The sequence below is a fragment of the Myotis davidii genome, unplaced genomic scaffold (assembly GCF_000327345.1).
Source record: "Myotis davidii unplaced genomic scaffold, ASM32734v1 scaffold135, whole genome shotgun sequence".
In the NCBI taxonomy this organism is placed as follows: Eukaryota; Metazoa; Chordata; class Mammalia; order Chiroptera; family Vespertilionidae; genus Myotis; species Myotis davidii.
In genome coordinates, this window is record NW_006289813.1 from 11,594,735 (window position 1) to 11,607,296 (window position 12,562).

The 12,562-nt window shown below is 44.2% G+C and overlaps 1 non-coding gene across 1 annotated transcript; it reads right to left on the reverse strand.

Moving 5' to 3' along the window:
* Positions 1 to 2,289: 2,289 nt before the first annotated feature.
* Positions 2,290 to 5,212, reverse strand: LOC102772957. The gene is made up of 2 exons (XR_001513642.1): positions 4,879 to 5,212; positions 2,290 to 3,132 (listed from the first exon to the last, which is right to left on the reverse strand). It is a non-coding gene; the product is annotated as an uncharacterized LOC102772957 (transcript).
* Between the last annotated feature and the right edge of the window lie 7,350 nt (positions 5,213 to 12,562).

Sequence of the window (12,562 nt, forward strand, 5' to 3'; positions counted from 1 at the left end):
GATATAAAAGCCTAAGCGACCTTTTGACTGTTTAATCTTTATGGTGCGCACTGACCACCAGGGGTCAGATGCTCAACACAGGAGCTGCCCCTTGGTGGTCAGTGTGCACCCACAGGGGGAGCACTGCTCAGCCAGAAGTCAGTCTGACAGCTGGCGTGTGCAGCAGTGGTGGCAGGAGCCTCTCCTGCCCCTGCAGCAGCGCTAAGGATGTCCCGACTGCCGGCAGTCGGGACATCCCCCAAGGACTTCCAGACTGCGAGGGAGCAGGCTGGGCTGAGGGACCCCCGAGTGCATGAATTTCACGCACCAGGCCTCTAGTTATTAATAACGAACTACAAAGTTTACTAATGACTGATTACTATAATCATGTTGCATTAATTTCCCTTGCATGCCTTACAAGCAGGCGCACCATTTCTCTCCACTAATACTAGCAGCGAATATTTTAGCAGCCGTTTGCCATGTCATTAATCTTGGACTACCTTGTTTGGTGTGTGGAACAGGAAGTATTTCGCTTTCAGAGAACAAGAAAAATAGGTTTATTTGCATTACGCTTATTAATTTGTGCAGTTATTCAATGTCTGGTAAGTTAATGTTCAAGTAAAATATTTTTATTAAAATGTTCTATTATTTTATGTTAACGATTACTCATTTATTTCAGCCCTTTCTATCCCGCATGTCTCTATCAAAATAAACCTATGTTTTTATGAAAATTGAAGCTTTTGTTTTTAGGCGGCCCACATGAACTTAAACCTTATTTGGCCCATGTTAGCCTTTGAGTTTGACATGCTTGTCCTAGAGCAAAGGAACGAGTAAGGCTGGCATGATCCAGGTTCTTAGGGAGATTACAGTTTCTGCTGTAACTTTCAGTGCCTTTGATACTGTGTCAAAGAAAAGATTAACAAATAGACCAGCTCTGCTCCGAGGTCTCAGAGAAGGTGAGCTAATGCAGGTGCCTTTACACTGCAACCTGGAATATGAGTGAAGTAGCCAGGTAGGGAGATGAAGCACGAAGGAAGGGAAGTGCTATGATGGGAGAACTAAATACTAGCATCACTGGAGTAAAAATAGCAAGGAAATGGGGCATTTAGGAGACTTAGTGACACCTCCATACAAAGGCAGAAGTGGTGAGGGAGAAAAAGGAGGCAAGAATGATGGACCTGGACACAAGGCAGGGCAACTTTCTGAGAGGGAGACACCAAGGAGATGTTTGGGTGGGAAAGATGCTGAGTCCAGCTTTAGGGACACTGAGCTGGAAGCACCTGGAAGACAGCGAAGTGGAGAGGAACAGAAAGTTGGGTTAAGGATGTGTAGGACTCCCTCAGCAGGGATGTATACAAACCTGGGGATCTTGGCACAGAATGTAACGTGGGCCATGAGATGGATGAACTTGCCCAGGGAGAAGGTGTACAATGAAAGAGAACCCGAGAAACCCTACACTGAATTCGCAGGCAGAGTATGTTGGTTAGAAGTCAAGGGAGGAAAGGACTCGAGTGCAGCAGCCTTGGAGTGGGGCCTAGAATCGGCATTTTTAATAAGCTCCCCAGTGGTCCCACCAGTGGGCAGATCACCTTGGAGAAACACTCCAATTAGCATATAGCTTAGATTACCATAGGTAGACTCTTAATTAATGCTTGTTGAACAAAGTTGTTTTTTAGTAACAATATATATTGGCCATCTCTCATCATTGTATATATTCTTTATTCTTTCATTCTTTTAATCACTGTGTAGTACTCCATCAAATGGATAAACCATAATTTAATCTAGCTGTTTATGGACACTCAATTTACTGCTTTTCCTTCTCCTTTTTTTCCTATTATAAATAATGTAACAATGAACATCTGCCTATTCTTCCATAAGTTTATCTTATTATTATTAGTGTAAGAGCTTTATATACAACCGATATTTAGCCCTTTGTCATACATAGTCACATTTTTCCTTAGCTTCTTGTCTTTGAGGTTTATTTTTTTTTTTAACTTCACGTTTTTGCCCTGTGTTAGTTTGGGGTGTTTTTTAACATTTATATAGCCAAATGTATTCATTTTTTCCTTTGTAACTTCTTGGGTTTGTGGATCTCTTAAAAAGGACAGCTGCCCCCTAACATCACTGGGTCTTTAAAGGATCAAGCATTGCATGCCCTGTCACTCCTTGGATCAATGGTACCTGTCACTTGGACGGAAAGGTTACTTCTGTCCAGGTGAGTGGCAACAGAGCAGGCTATCTGGTTATTCAGGGTTACCATGTGACAATAGCAGTAGTCAGCATCTGGGTCGTCACTGACTACAATACTTCAACAAGCCATTCACATAATTTTTAATTGATAACATAATAAACTACCCAGGGACATTACTGATGTTGCCCATAGATGAACATTTGCCTTTGAAACTAATACCTCGTTATTTCAGAGCTTAAGGGCACTAGAAAATGAGCATGGAAACCTTGAACAAGAGTAAATCCCATGATCCACTTCCAGAAGAACAAATTTTATGAATAATATTCACACTTTAGGGAAGTAATAACTGTTTACAAGATGCACTGCACTATACTGTAAAAATGTTATAAAATAATTACATGGAGTAAGTCATATAAGTACTTAAAAGACTTTATTATATGCTTATGTCTAACTGAAATCCACGTAAACAGTCACATTAAACACATTCTTTATGCATTATACTTGAAAATATAAAATACAAAACCAATTCCAGTATTTCTCATATTAAACCTTTTCTTTGTTTTAGCTTTCTTTGACATCATAATAAAATGAAAAAGAGAAGTACACAAACAGAAAAGTCTTAGGCAATATTTTTAAACCCTTTACTTTACCTACCGTTATTTAATATTTCCAAGATAATTCTGCCATACAGGATCAAATGCATTGCGCTCAAAAATGTGCGCTCACCAGCCCTCTGCAAAGAGGGGGCTGCTGGCAGCACAGCTCTACAAAGTCCTCTAGGCCTCCTGTCTCTGAGGCCGCTCAGTCACAAGCTGCCTGAAGGTTATGGTGATTCACACAGGACTAGATGTTGGAAGAGAAAGTTACGACGGGGGATGGTCCTCCCCTCGGATGCTTCGGTACTTAGCCATATCTTCTGGAAAGACTTTAGAAAGCTCTTGAATCAACAGGCTTTTAAATTTCTAAGAAGAAAAATGTACACTGTCAAAACAGCTTTGTTTGTGACCCATCACCCAAGTTAAAGACTACCCCCACCCCTAAAGCCCTCTGAACAAACAGAATCTGCTTTGCCCTCACGCAAACCCATGTTCCAGTGCTGCCTGCTCATTGCCCACGGATGCCCACGGATGCAATACTTGGTGAACCAGCTGCAAAAAACACTCGCAACTATGTTACAGGTACATTAAGAACTACCTGAAAGAGAAATTCACCTTTCAAATACAACTTCTTCCCTCCTGCTTCAAAAAGAAAGCAGGCCAACCTATAGGGAGCCAGCCACACAGGTTGAAATGATTTTTGCACACAGCACACGTAACAGGAATCTTCAAATAATACTTAATTAAGCAATTAATGACTTGAACCACATCATACACACTGTGTGCAAATAGCTCAATCAAAGCTTTCAGAGCACCTAGAAACCTGTCTACACCAAATGCAATGGTTTCCTGACCCTTATCGGCTTAACATTCGTTGTACACCAGTCTTAAAGGCAGCAAAGAACCTATCAGCACCTCAAAATCTTTCTTATAAGCTACACTAAGAAGAAGCTGTATGGATATAAACAAAGATGTAATACACAAGTAAGAATACTCTCAAAGGAGACTGCACTCCAGCAGGATAATAAACACGCGCTGCGCAAAGGAAGGCCATGGAACTGCACAGTGACATTCACGGGTCTCAGACAGAATGAGGCCAAGCGACAACAGAGGCAAACTGAAGATAAATCGCACAGTCCCCGTGCAGTACCACCAACAGGAAACCTCTGCATCACCCACAGAAGCGTGGTGGGACCGAGCAGAACACATCTGGACCACACCCTGTCCATATAGAGGAGATTTCGGCTTGACAATGCAACTCACTCACACAGCAGTCCGAAGAGTCACAACTCACTACTGATTAACGTTGTTCTATGCCCCAAGGGTGACACTGAGTTCAACAGCAACTCAGTCCCACGCTGACAAAATATAAAAGAAGCCACATTAACAGTCATAGCAAAGCCACCTCCAGGCACGCTGCCTATCATCAGTAGAGATACCCTGGGGGGGGACACTGGGAAGCCCTGCGACCTCACACATGACGCCTGTCACTGTCATCCTGAGTGTCGTCTCTCTGCTTGCTCCTCACACGGTCTGACCCTAAGAGGTCACAACAGAAACGGAAACCATGCGGCTGGGCCAGAATCAGGAATGGGGATGGAGAGGCGGGGGGCTCACTGCATGAGGCCAACAGAAACGGGAAACCAGAAAAGAGATGGCACCATCAAATTAGAGGAAAAACAAACCACACAGGCTCCAACTTGGGACCATATTTGAGTGAATTTAAGTAAGAAAAAACAACGTATTTCCTGCTGTAGATGCCTCATCAGAGCAAAGGAACAGAGCAGGTTCTCTGTGGAGAACTCTGTGACAGGGGATATGGTTTAAGAGTCTGGAGTCTGAAGCTGGAGACCAGCACCCACGAAGAAAAACAGAATGAGGATTCCAGACGCCTTCAAACCAAAGAACCACAATTACCGGAAAAAGTCCAACAGAAGGCATCACTGATACTTAACTTTGTTTACTACCTGGCATACAATTCAGAAATCTCAATTGTGTAATGTGATAAAATAGGTGATGTTTTACCAAGTATGGAAAAGCACAACAGTCTATTAGCCAAATTTGCTTTTTAAGGCTTTATGTCCTGACGTTTTCTGTTTACAGGAGCCTTACCTTCATCGTATCAATCTTCCCTTTAACTTGTTCATTTTTCGCCAGAGCTCTTTCCAGGCACTCTTTGGTGTAGAGTTGGGGGTTTCGACCTTGATCTATATATCTGGAAACAGAAAACATGTAATTAACACTCTCTTGGCCGATATCTATTCTCAGTTTTCTTATGGGGAAAAAAAATTAGTTGTATATAACTTCACATGGCCTGTTCAGAAGAAACGGTGCCCAGGAACCAGGTACGTTAGAATTCCTTCATTTATACAAGGATAGATGATGTGCTCTCATATCACTTGTAATAACATGAACAACTCATAAAATCAAGTAATGATCACTTAATAACCTGGGAAGCTCCACAGCCACACCACTTCACATGTGCAGCATCCATGCCTCCCAAAGGCTTCATGGCCATTACCATCTGATCCTCACAACCTGCGAGGTTAGGAAGCTCCTGATAGGAGAGAACTAAAAGTGGGCCAGGGTTTCAGGCCCAGCAACATGGGGGAGCCAGGGAGAGCCCTTCAAGATACAGCCTACTCTCCAGGTCCCCATCCCCTTGGGGATCCTCTGTGGAGGGAGCTTGGGCTTTTGGAAGAAGGGGAGAGAGCCAGGCCCTGCTCACCCCAAGATTACTTTAAAAACTGTTACTCTCTTTCAGTTCCATTAAATAACCTCAGTAACTTGAATCTAACAGAGAGAGGGATTCTCTCCAATAATTTAACAGTATAAAACTGTTGCTTGAAATTTTCAACACTTGTCTCCAAAATGTATTCATTATCCCAAAGATTTCACCAAGCATACTGCCTAGACAAATATGCACATTTTACCAGCTGTAGGCCACCTGCCTACTTCTGTACCCTGAAGGCCTTCCTATCACTCAATTAAATTGAATTATTCATGACAAAGAAACAAAAATTACCACCACCACATTGCCAAGACCGATTTATGTATTTTAATGCTTCAGTTAAAAAAAAAAATCAATTCAGATCAAAGGCAACCAAGTTTCTGTTAATGGCATAAAAACTGGACTCTAATCATGGCAGACAGCAAAAATTAACAAATCACAAGTTCTAGAAATTCCATTGTATTGCAATGTTTTTTGAAATGATGGAATGAAGGAAGCAGAATTATGGTTAATTCTAAACAAAATCCATCCATTTCCAGAGAAAAAAAACCTTACAGATTCAAGTGTCCTAAATAGACAACCATTCAACAGCAATATTATTCAGATTGGGCCCCATTTCTGCCAACACACCACCCTGTGAGGTCAGGAAGTGCTGGACAGAAGGGCCCAGACTTACATCTTTATCTTTGTTACAGACACAATGTGCCGGCCAAGTATGTGAAGGCCACCGTGAGCCTGGAAACTTCTACTTCATGCAAAAATGACTAACAGTTTGCATCACTGCTTCTTAGAGCCCAGAGGCCACCCATTCCCAACACCCCAAGTGAGTCTCCCTGCCCCTCTGCCCACCGGCTGAGGCCCCACTCCCCTTGTGCTTTAGCAACCTCTCCCCATCATCTTATTCTCATTTGTCCCTCTTTAATGACTCAAGTAGTTACTGGCATCTGTCAATACACACATCCTGCACATTCATGACCAGAAGAGCACTAATGAGGAAGGCAAAGTAGCCTCCACCTTCCCACACTTCACAAGCCGGCAGCATCACCAAGAGTCCAGAGCTTAACACATGTACATGACCTTCACCCACCTGAAGCCAGAGAACTCAGTGGGGCTGAGAAAACATGACACCATGGTCAAAAGGCAAGGACGGAGCCAAGCCTGTGAAAACTGCAGCCTGGGTGTCCTATCTTTGTGGACAGCTGCTGAGTCTCTAACTTCTGGGGATGTAAAATAGCAATAGCTCTTCCTTTATTGTTCAAGGAAATTGGTGGTTTACATTTGCAGTTATACCACAAAAAGGGCTAGCATGCTTTTGTAGATCAGAGCCAGTTTCAGGAGGAAGAGGCTGTCAGGAAAACGGCACTGGCTGAGGAAGGACAAGTCCAGGATTTTACTCTTAACTCTGACACTGACTAGTAAATAGCCCACTGTAGTTACTTATCAGTTCCTTCACCAGTGAAATCAGGGGTGTGATAACCAAACCAGTGTGATAAAGCTTGGATTAAAAAAAGTAAGAAGTTTATTTCCTGGATGCATTCTCTGGGCCATGACTGTGGTAGGCACATATAAACTCCTGTAGAAAACCGTGAGCAGCCTTCCCAAACTTACTTGGCCTAAGAAACTTTTTTTCAACAGAGTGTGTATATATATATATCCACCTCCCAGAAGTAGCAGTCCCAGGGCAATATCAGAGATACTAGACCAGATTACTTTTCAGGTTGTTTCTGGCTATAATTTTTTAAAAATACAACCCACTTAAGACTTTCTACCTTTTTTTCTTTTTTTTTTAAGTTAAAAAGGAAAGTTATATAGCTGTCCTAGCTAAGCAACACTTTGAGGGTCTATGACGTTTTTCCTATTTCATACGCCTCTATTCACAAGTAACTCTTTTTCAACAATTGAGATTTTTATTTATTTTTTTTAAAATATATTTTGATTTTTTACAGAGAGGAAGGGAGAGGGATGGAGAGTTAGAAACATCAATGAGAGAGAAACATCGATCAGCTGCCTCCTACACACTCCCCACTGGGGATGTGCCCGCAACCAAGGTACATACCCTTGACCGGAATCAAACCCGGGACCCCTCAGTCCGCAGGCCGACTCTCTATCCGCTGAGCCAGACCAGTACAAAAGTGCTCCTTCCACATGCAGGGGTTACACACAGCTCATAACTTTTTGGTTACCTACAGAATTCCAAGGAAGGACTTGGAATTACAGACTATCCTCAGATCTTTATTGATTTGCTTCCTAAACTAGCAATTGCCAATACTGGGGAGCAGGAACCAATCCCCTAGAGAATCTAATGAAAAACATGAACCTTCTCTCAAAAACAATTTCCGTGATGTGCATGCGATTTTGTGTGTGGGTTTCAGAGAACACAGGCAGCCATGGGCAAACTACGGCCCGTGGGATTGAAATGAATAAAACTAAAAAAAAAAAGACCGTAACCTTTTACATAATGATGTTTACTTTGAATTTATATTAGTTCACACAAACACTCCATCCATGCTTTTGTTCCGGCCCTCCGGTCCAGTTTAAGGACCCATTGTGGCCCTCGAGTCAAAAAGTTTGCCCACCCCTGACACAGGGGGTAGTGGACTCCAGCTTAAGAACCCATCCTCCAGGTCTGGGGGGAGGAATGCCATCACTACCTGGTTGAATTTTAGTTCCCCTGGTGGGGAGCCCTCCTACGTCACTGTCACGGCGCTAGTCCCACAGCACTGGGTATGTAACACAGTGTTGCAATCATGTCTGTATGCCTATCCTCCCTATAATGCTGGGAGCTCTTCTCCAGAGCTTTCTCTTCGCGTGTTTGCCTCGATCCATCCTAGGGCCTAGCGCTATGGCCAGCACAATGCTGTTGCCAAAAAATAATCGTTAATAAACGGTCTGCGGCCTTTCTCAGGCCACCCCCACTTCAATTCCTCCACATGCAGGCCTCTGCAGCAGGTGGTGTCAGAGCACTCCCAGCGAAGCCCGCCTCCCCTCTGGAGAGAGTCAGGCTCCGAATTCCCCAGAGTCCAGGAGGAAACCCTGGGAGTCAACAAGTGCGCAGGGAGAGGCTGAGATAAAGAAGCGTGACTCCCTCGCATGTGGCCCCAGTACAGACACTGTATTGTCCGGCACGATAACGTCTCCGCATGGGCCCTCCAGGTCCCAGAGGCCAAGCCGGGAGGAGGCGGGCGGGCAACCGGCGGCAGCTGCGGCCCGCCCTAGCGCACAGCCTGGAGTGGGGGGAGTCCGGGAGGGACCAGGCCCAGCGGAAACAGGGAGAGAGGACGAGGCTCTCCGCCCCCCGCTCCCGGATGGCTCTCGGATCCCGGTTCCCCATGCCCGACCCCCCATTCCGGCTCCCCGAGCGGACGCCGCCCGGCCGGCCCCGGGAAACGCCGGCGGACTCGGGCCGCCACTTACAGCTTCTGGTTGAGCCCGGCCTGCCTGCTGGGCTGGAAGTCGCTGACGATGATGCCGAGCTGCCGGATGTTCTCCACGAACTTCTCCAGATGCTCCTCCAGGTGGTCGAACTTCTCCGCCATGGCCCCACGGTCCGCCGCAACACCACTCGCGTCGTCCTGCTCCGCCGCTTCCTGCTTCCGCCCGAGCCCACCGCCACTTCCGTTTCCTCTGGGGCGGGAGGAGGGGGCTGGATCTGGATCCTAGAGCGCCTTGGGGGTGGGAGGGGCGGGCTTTATCTAGGCCCCGCCCCAGAAGTCCTAAGCGACACCGGTGAGCGGACAACCAGGTATCAGTCATCAGGACTCCCCAGCGTGCTGCAAGGGCCACAAAGGGTCAGTGGTGAGGGGCGCAAGACCCCGCTCTACTTCCACTGGCCCTGAACAAGTTCCCTTGTCCCTGAGCCTCTGTTCACGTCAGGAAATCAGGAAAATGAGACCTGACAGTTACCTGAGGTTATTTTGAAAGTTTGGAAGATATGGAAAAGTTTCTAGGAAACTACCAAAAATTAACTTAAGAAATACTAGGGAGTCAGAATAGACCCTAACCTTTCAATAAACTGGTCAGTGGGCAAATTCTCTTTTAAAGAAATGAAAGGCATCAATCTCTGACAGCTTCTTGCATTAGACTGTCTAAACAAACGAACACATCCCAGCTCATTTTTAAAGGGTTGTATAACTTTGATAGGAAAATCTGATAACAAGATGGGGAGAAGGAAGTAAAGAAAATACAGTCCAATCTTCCTTCTGAGAGTGGGTGGGAAAAAATCCTAAATAAAACATAAGCAAGTTGAATCAACTATCATGTGCCAGGTACCTATTGTTACATAGCAAACCTCCCTACAACTTAGTGGCTTAAAACAACCACCATCCTCCTATTTGCTCCCAAATCTGTAATGTGGGCTGTGCATGGCATTCACAGCTCCTTGTCACTTCGGTGGAGGTGGCCTCACTGGGGCTAGAGGTTCTGCTTTCAAGGTGGCTGGCTCATTTGGCTGCCATGTTGATAGTGGATGCCAGCTGGGAGCTCAGCTGACCTGTAGACGAAAGACCAGGGTCCCCCTCCATGTTAATCTCTCTGCAGGCTTTTGGGGATTTCTCACCTCATCGTGGCTGGATTCCAGAAGCACATAGCTCACGAGAAGCAGGCAGAAGCTGTACTGCCTTTTATGGCCCAGCCTTAGAAGTCCCATCATGTCACTTCTACCAGAGGCTTGGCACATTTAGATTTCCGGAGAGGGAACCTAAACCCAACCTGTCCACGGAAGAAGCAAATCACATTGTTGGAAGAACAGGTAACATGGAAAATCTTATTGAAGCCATTTTCAGATAATACAACCTGTCACACTTCATATTGCAAAGAATAACAATGATCTACCGGCCTTTTCCTATGACTGCACAAATGGTTAAACATCTTCAAATCTTTTCTATAACTAAGTCCATGAAAAAGTTTGGAAGAAAAATACCCCCAGTAGATTTAAAAAGTAGACATTTGATAAAATGCAACCTAAATTCATGATTAATTAAAAAAGAAACCTCTGAGAAAATTAAGAATAGAAAGAAACGTCCTGAATCTAATAAAGGATAAATAGTAAACTCTTGCAGAAGGCAGCAGACTTAATGATGAAACTGTCACCCCAACTATTCAGTATTACTTTACACTGGAGTTCCAGTCAGCTTAGAGACAGTCATGGAAGTAAGTAGCACATGGCTAGTCCTTATGTCCTTGCTATTGTCTGCCCTTATTTTGACATTGAATCTCCTGAATTGTCATTAAAATTTATTTTTCATACCTAAGCTTCCCCATTATATTTTAGACATTTTGAGGACAGGAATCTAAACTTAAATATTCCTCAGAGTCCCAAGTATATGCCAACTAGCTCAATAAATGATTTTTTATTATTTAAAGGCTACAGGAAAAGGAGACAAAGGAAGAAGCAAAAAGAAACCAAACGCCTACTTTTCCACTATGAATGTAACTCCTCGGGAAGTTATTCTTGTATGTGGGGATAGAACCTTGCTTTCCAAATAATTAAGAGAAATGGGTTCTTCTGCAGTTTTTTTTAATTGTTTTATTGCTTAAAGTATTACAAAGAGTATTACATATGTCTCCTTTTTTTCCCCGCCCTTGACAATCCCCTGGCCTCCCCTACCCCACAGTGTCTTATGTCCATTGGTTATGCTTATATGCATGCATACAAGTCCTTTGGTTGATCAGCTATGGTGAATTGTGCTGCTATGAACATAGGGGTGCATATATCCTTTCTGATTGGTGTTTCTGTTTTCTTGGGATATATTCCTAGAAGTGGGATCACTGGCTGAAGTGGGAGTTCCATTTTTAGTTTTTTGAGGAAACTCCATACTGTCTTCCATAGTGGCTGCACCAGTCTGCATTCCCACCAGCAGTGCACGAGTGTTCCTTTTCTTCTGCAGTTTTGACTGATGGCTCATCTGCGGTGCCCCTTTCCTATGTTTTTTGTTTGTTGTTTCAGCATTTACTGAGTTGTTTCTCTCTACTCCTGTACTTGCCTGTATCTCCTGCAAGGGCCAGCTTCTGACAGAAGTGGAGATATCTGCACTGCTGCTTTTGCTTGCCTAATAACAGTCATCCTGGTCTGTTACGCTACCCTTGTATTAATTCCCTGGGCTGCTGTCACAGACCAGGTGGCCTTAACCAACAGAAATGTATTCTCTCACACGTCTGGAGGCCAGAACTCTGAGTTCAAGGTGTTGGCAGAATCTGTTCTAGGCCTCTCCCTTGGCTTCTGGGGGTTTGATGGCAATCTTCGGGGTTCCTTGGCTTGTGAAAGCATCACCCTGATCTCTGCCTGCATGCCCTCATTGCCTTCTCCCCACCTGTCTGTCTCAGAATTTTTCCCTTTCCCTCAGTCATTTTGGATTAGAGCCCGCCCTGATGATCTGATTTTAACTCGATCATATCTACAAAGACCCTATTTCCAAAAAAAGTCACATTTTGAGGTACTGGGAGTTAGGATTCCAACATATCTTTTTTCCAGGACACAATTCAACCTTCCTCTTCTGTTCAGAAACACTAGCCCCAACTCTACATTGTGACTGCGAAATTCGATATTAGTGGCAGGTCATCATGAGTGCAATTATGGTATCAGTACCTACATTTCAGCTCCAATTTTCGTTTCTATAAACTTTCTACTTCCCCTTGTCTCTTATTTGCATTGGCTAGAGAGAGAACAGAAATTGAGGTTTTAAAGTCTGACTTTTGAAACCATCCCAAATGGAGCCATTGAGATCCACTGAATACACAGGACTTTAAATGCATTTCTAAAGCACTTATCTCACAGTTGTCCAAAATTATTGCTCCATTGACTATTCTCTACTGAAACAAAAGGCATTCAAAACCCACTGAAATCTACATTTGAAATTCACCCTTTGCCTCCTCAAACATCTAAGTAGTGACTGTTTTCCCTTAACATCCTAAATACTGTTGCTTTGTTTGCAAGAACCATTTTAAAATTTTAACACCCCAGGCTCCAAATGTAAATGAAATTAGGCTGAAAAATTCCCTTAAGTCAGGTGTACCTGGTAGGATGCTGCATGCAGAAAGCCCTCTGAGATGCGCTGACTGTAGAGCTGG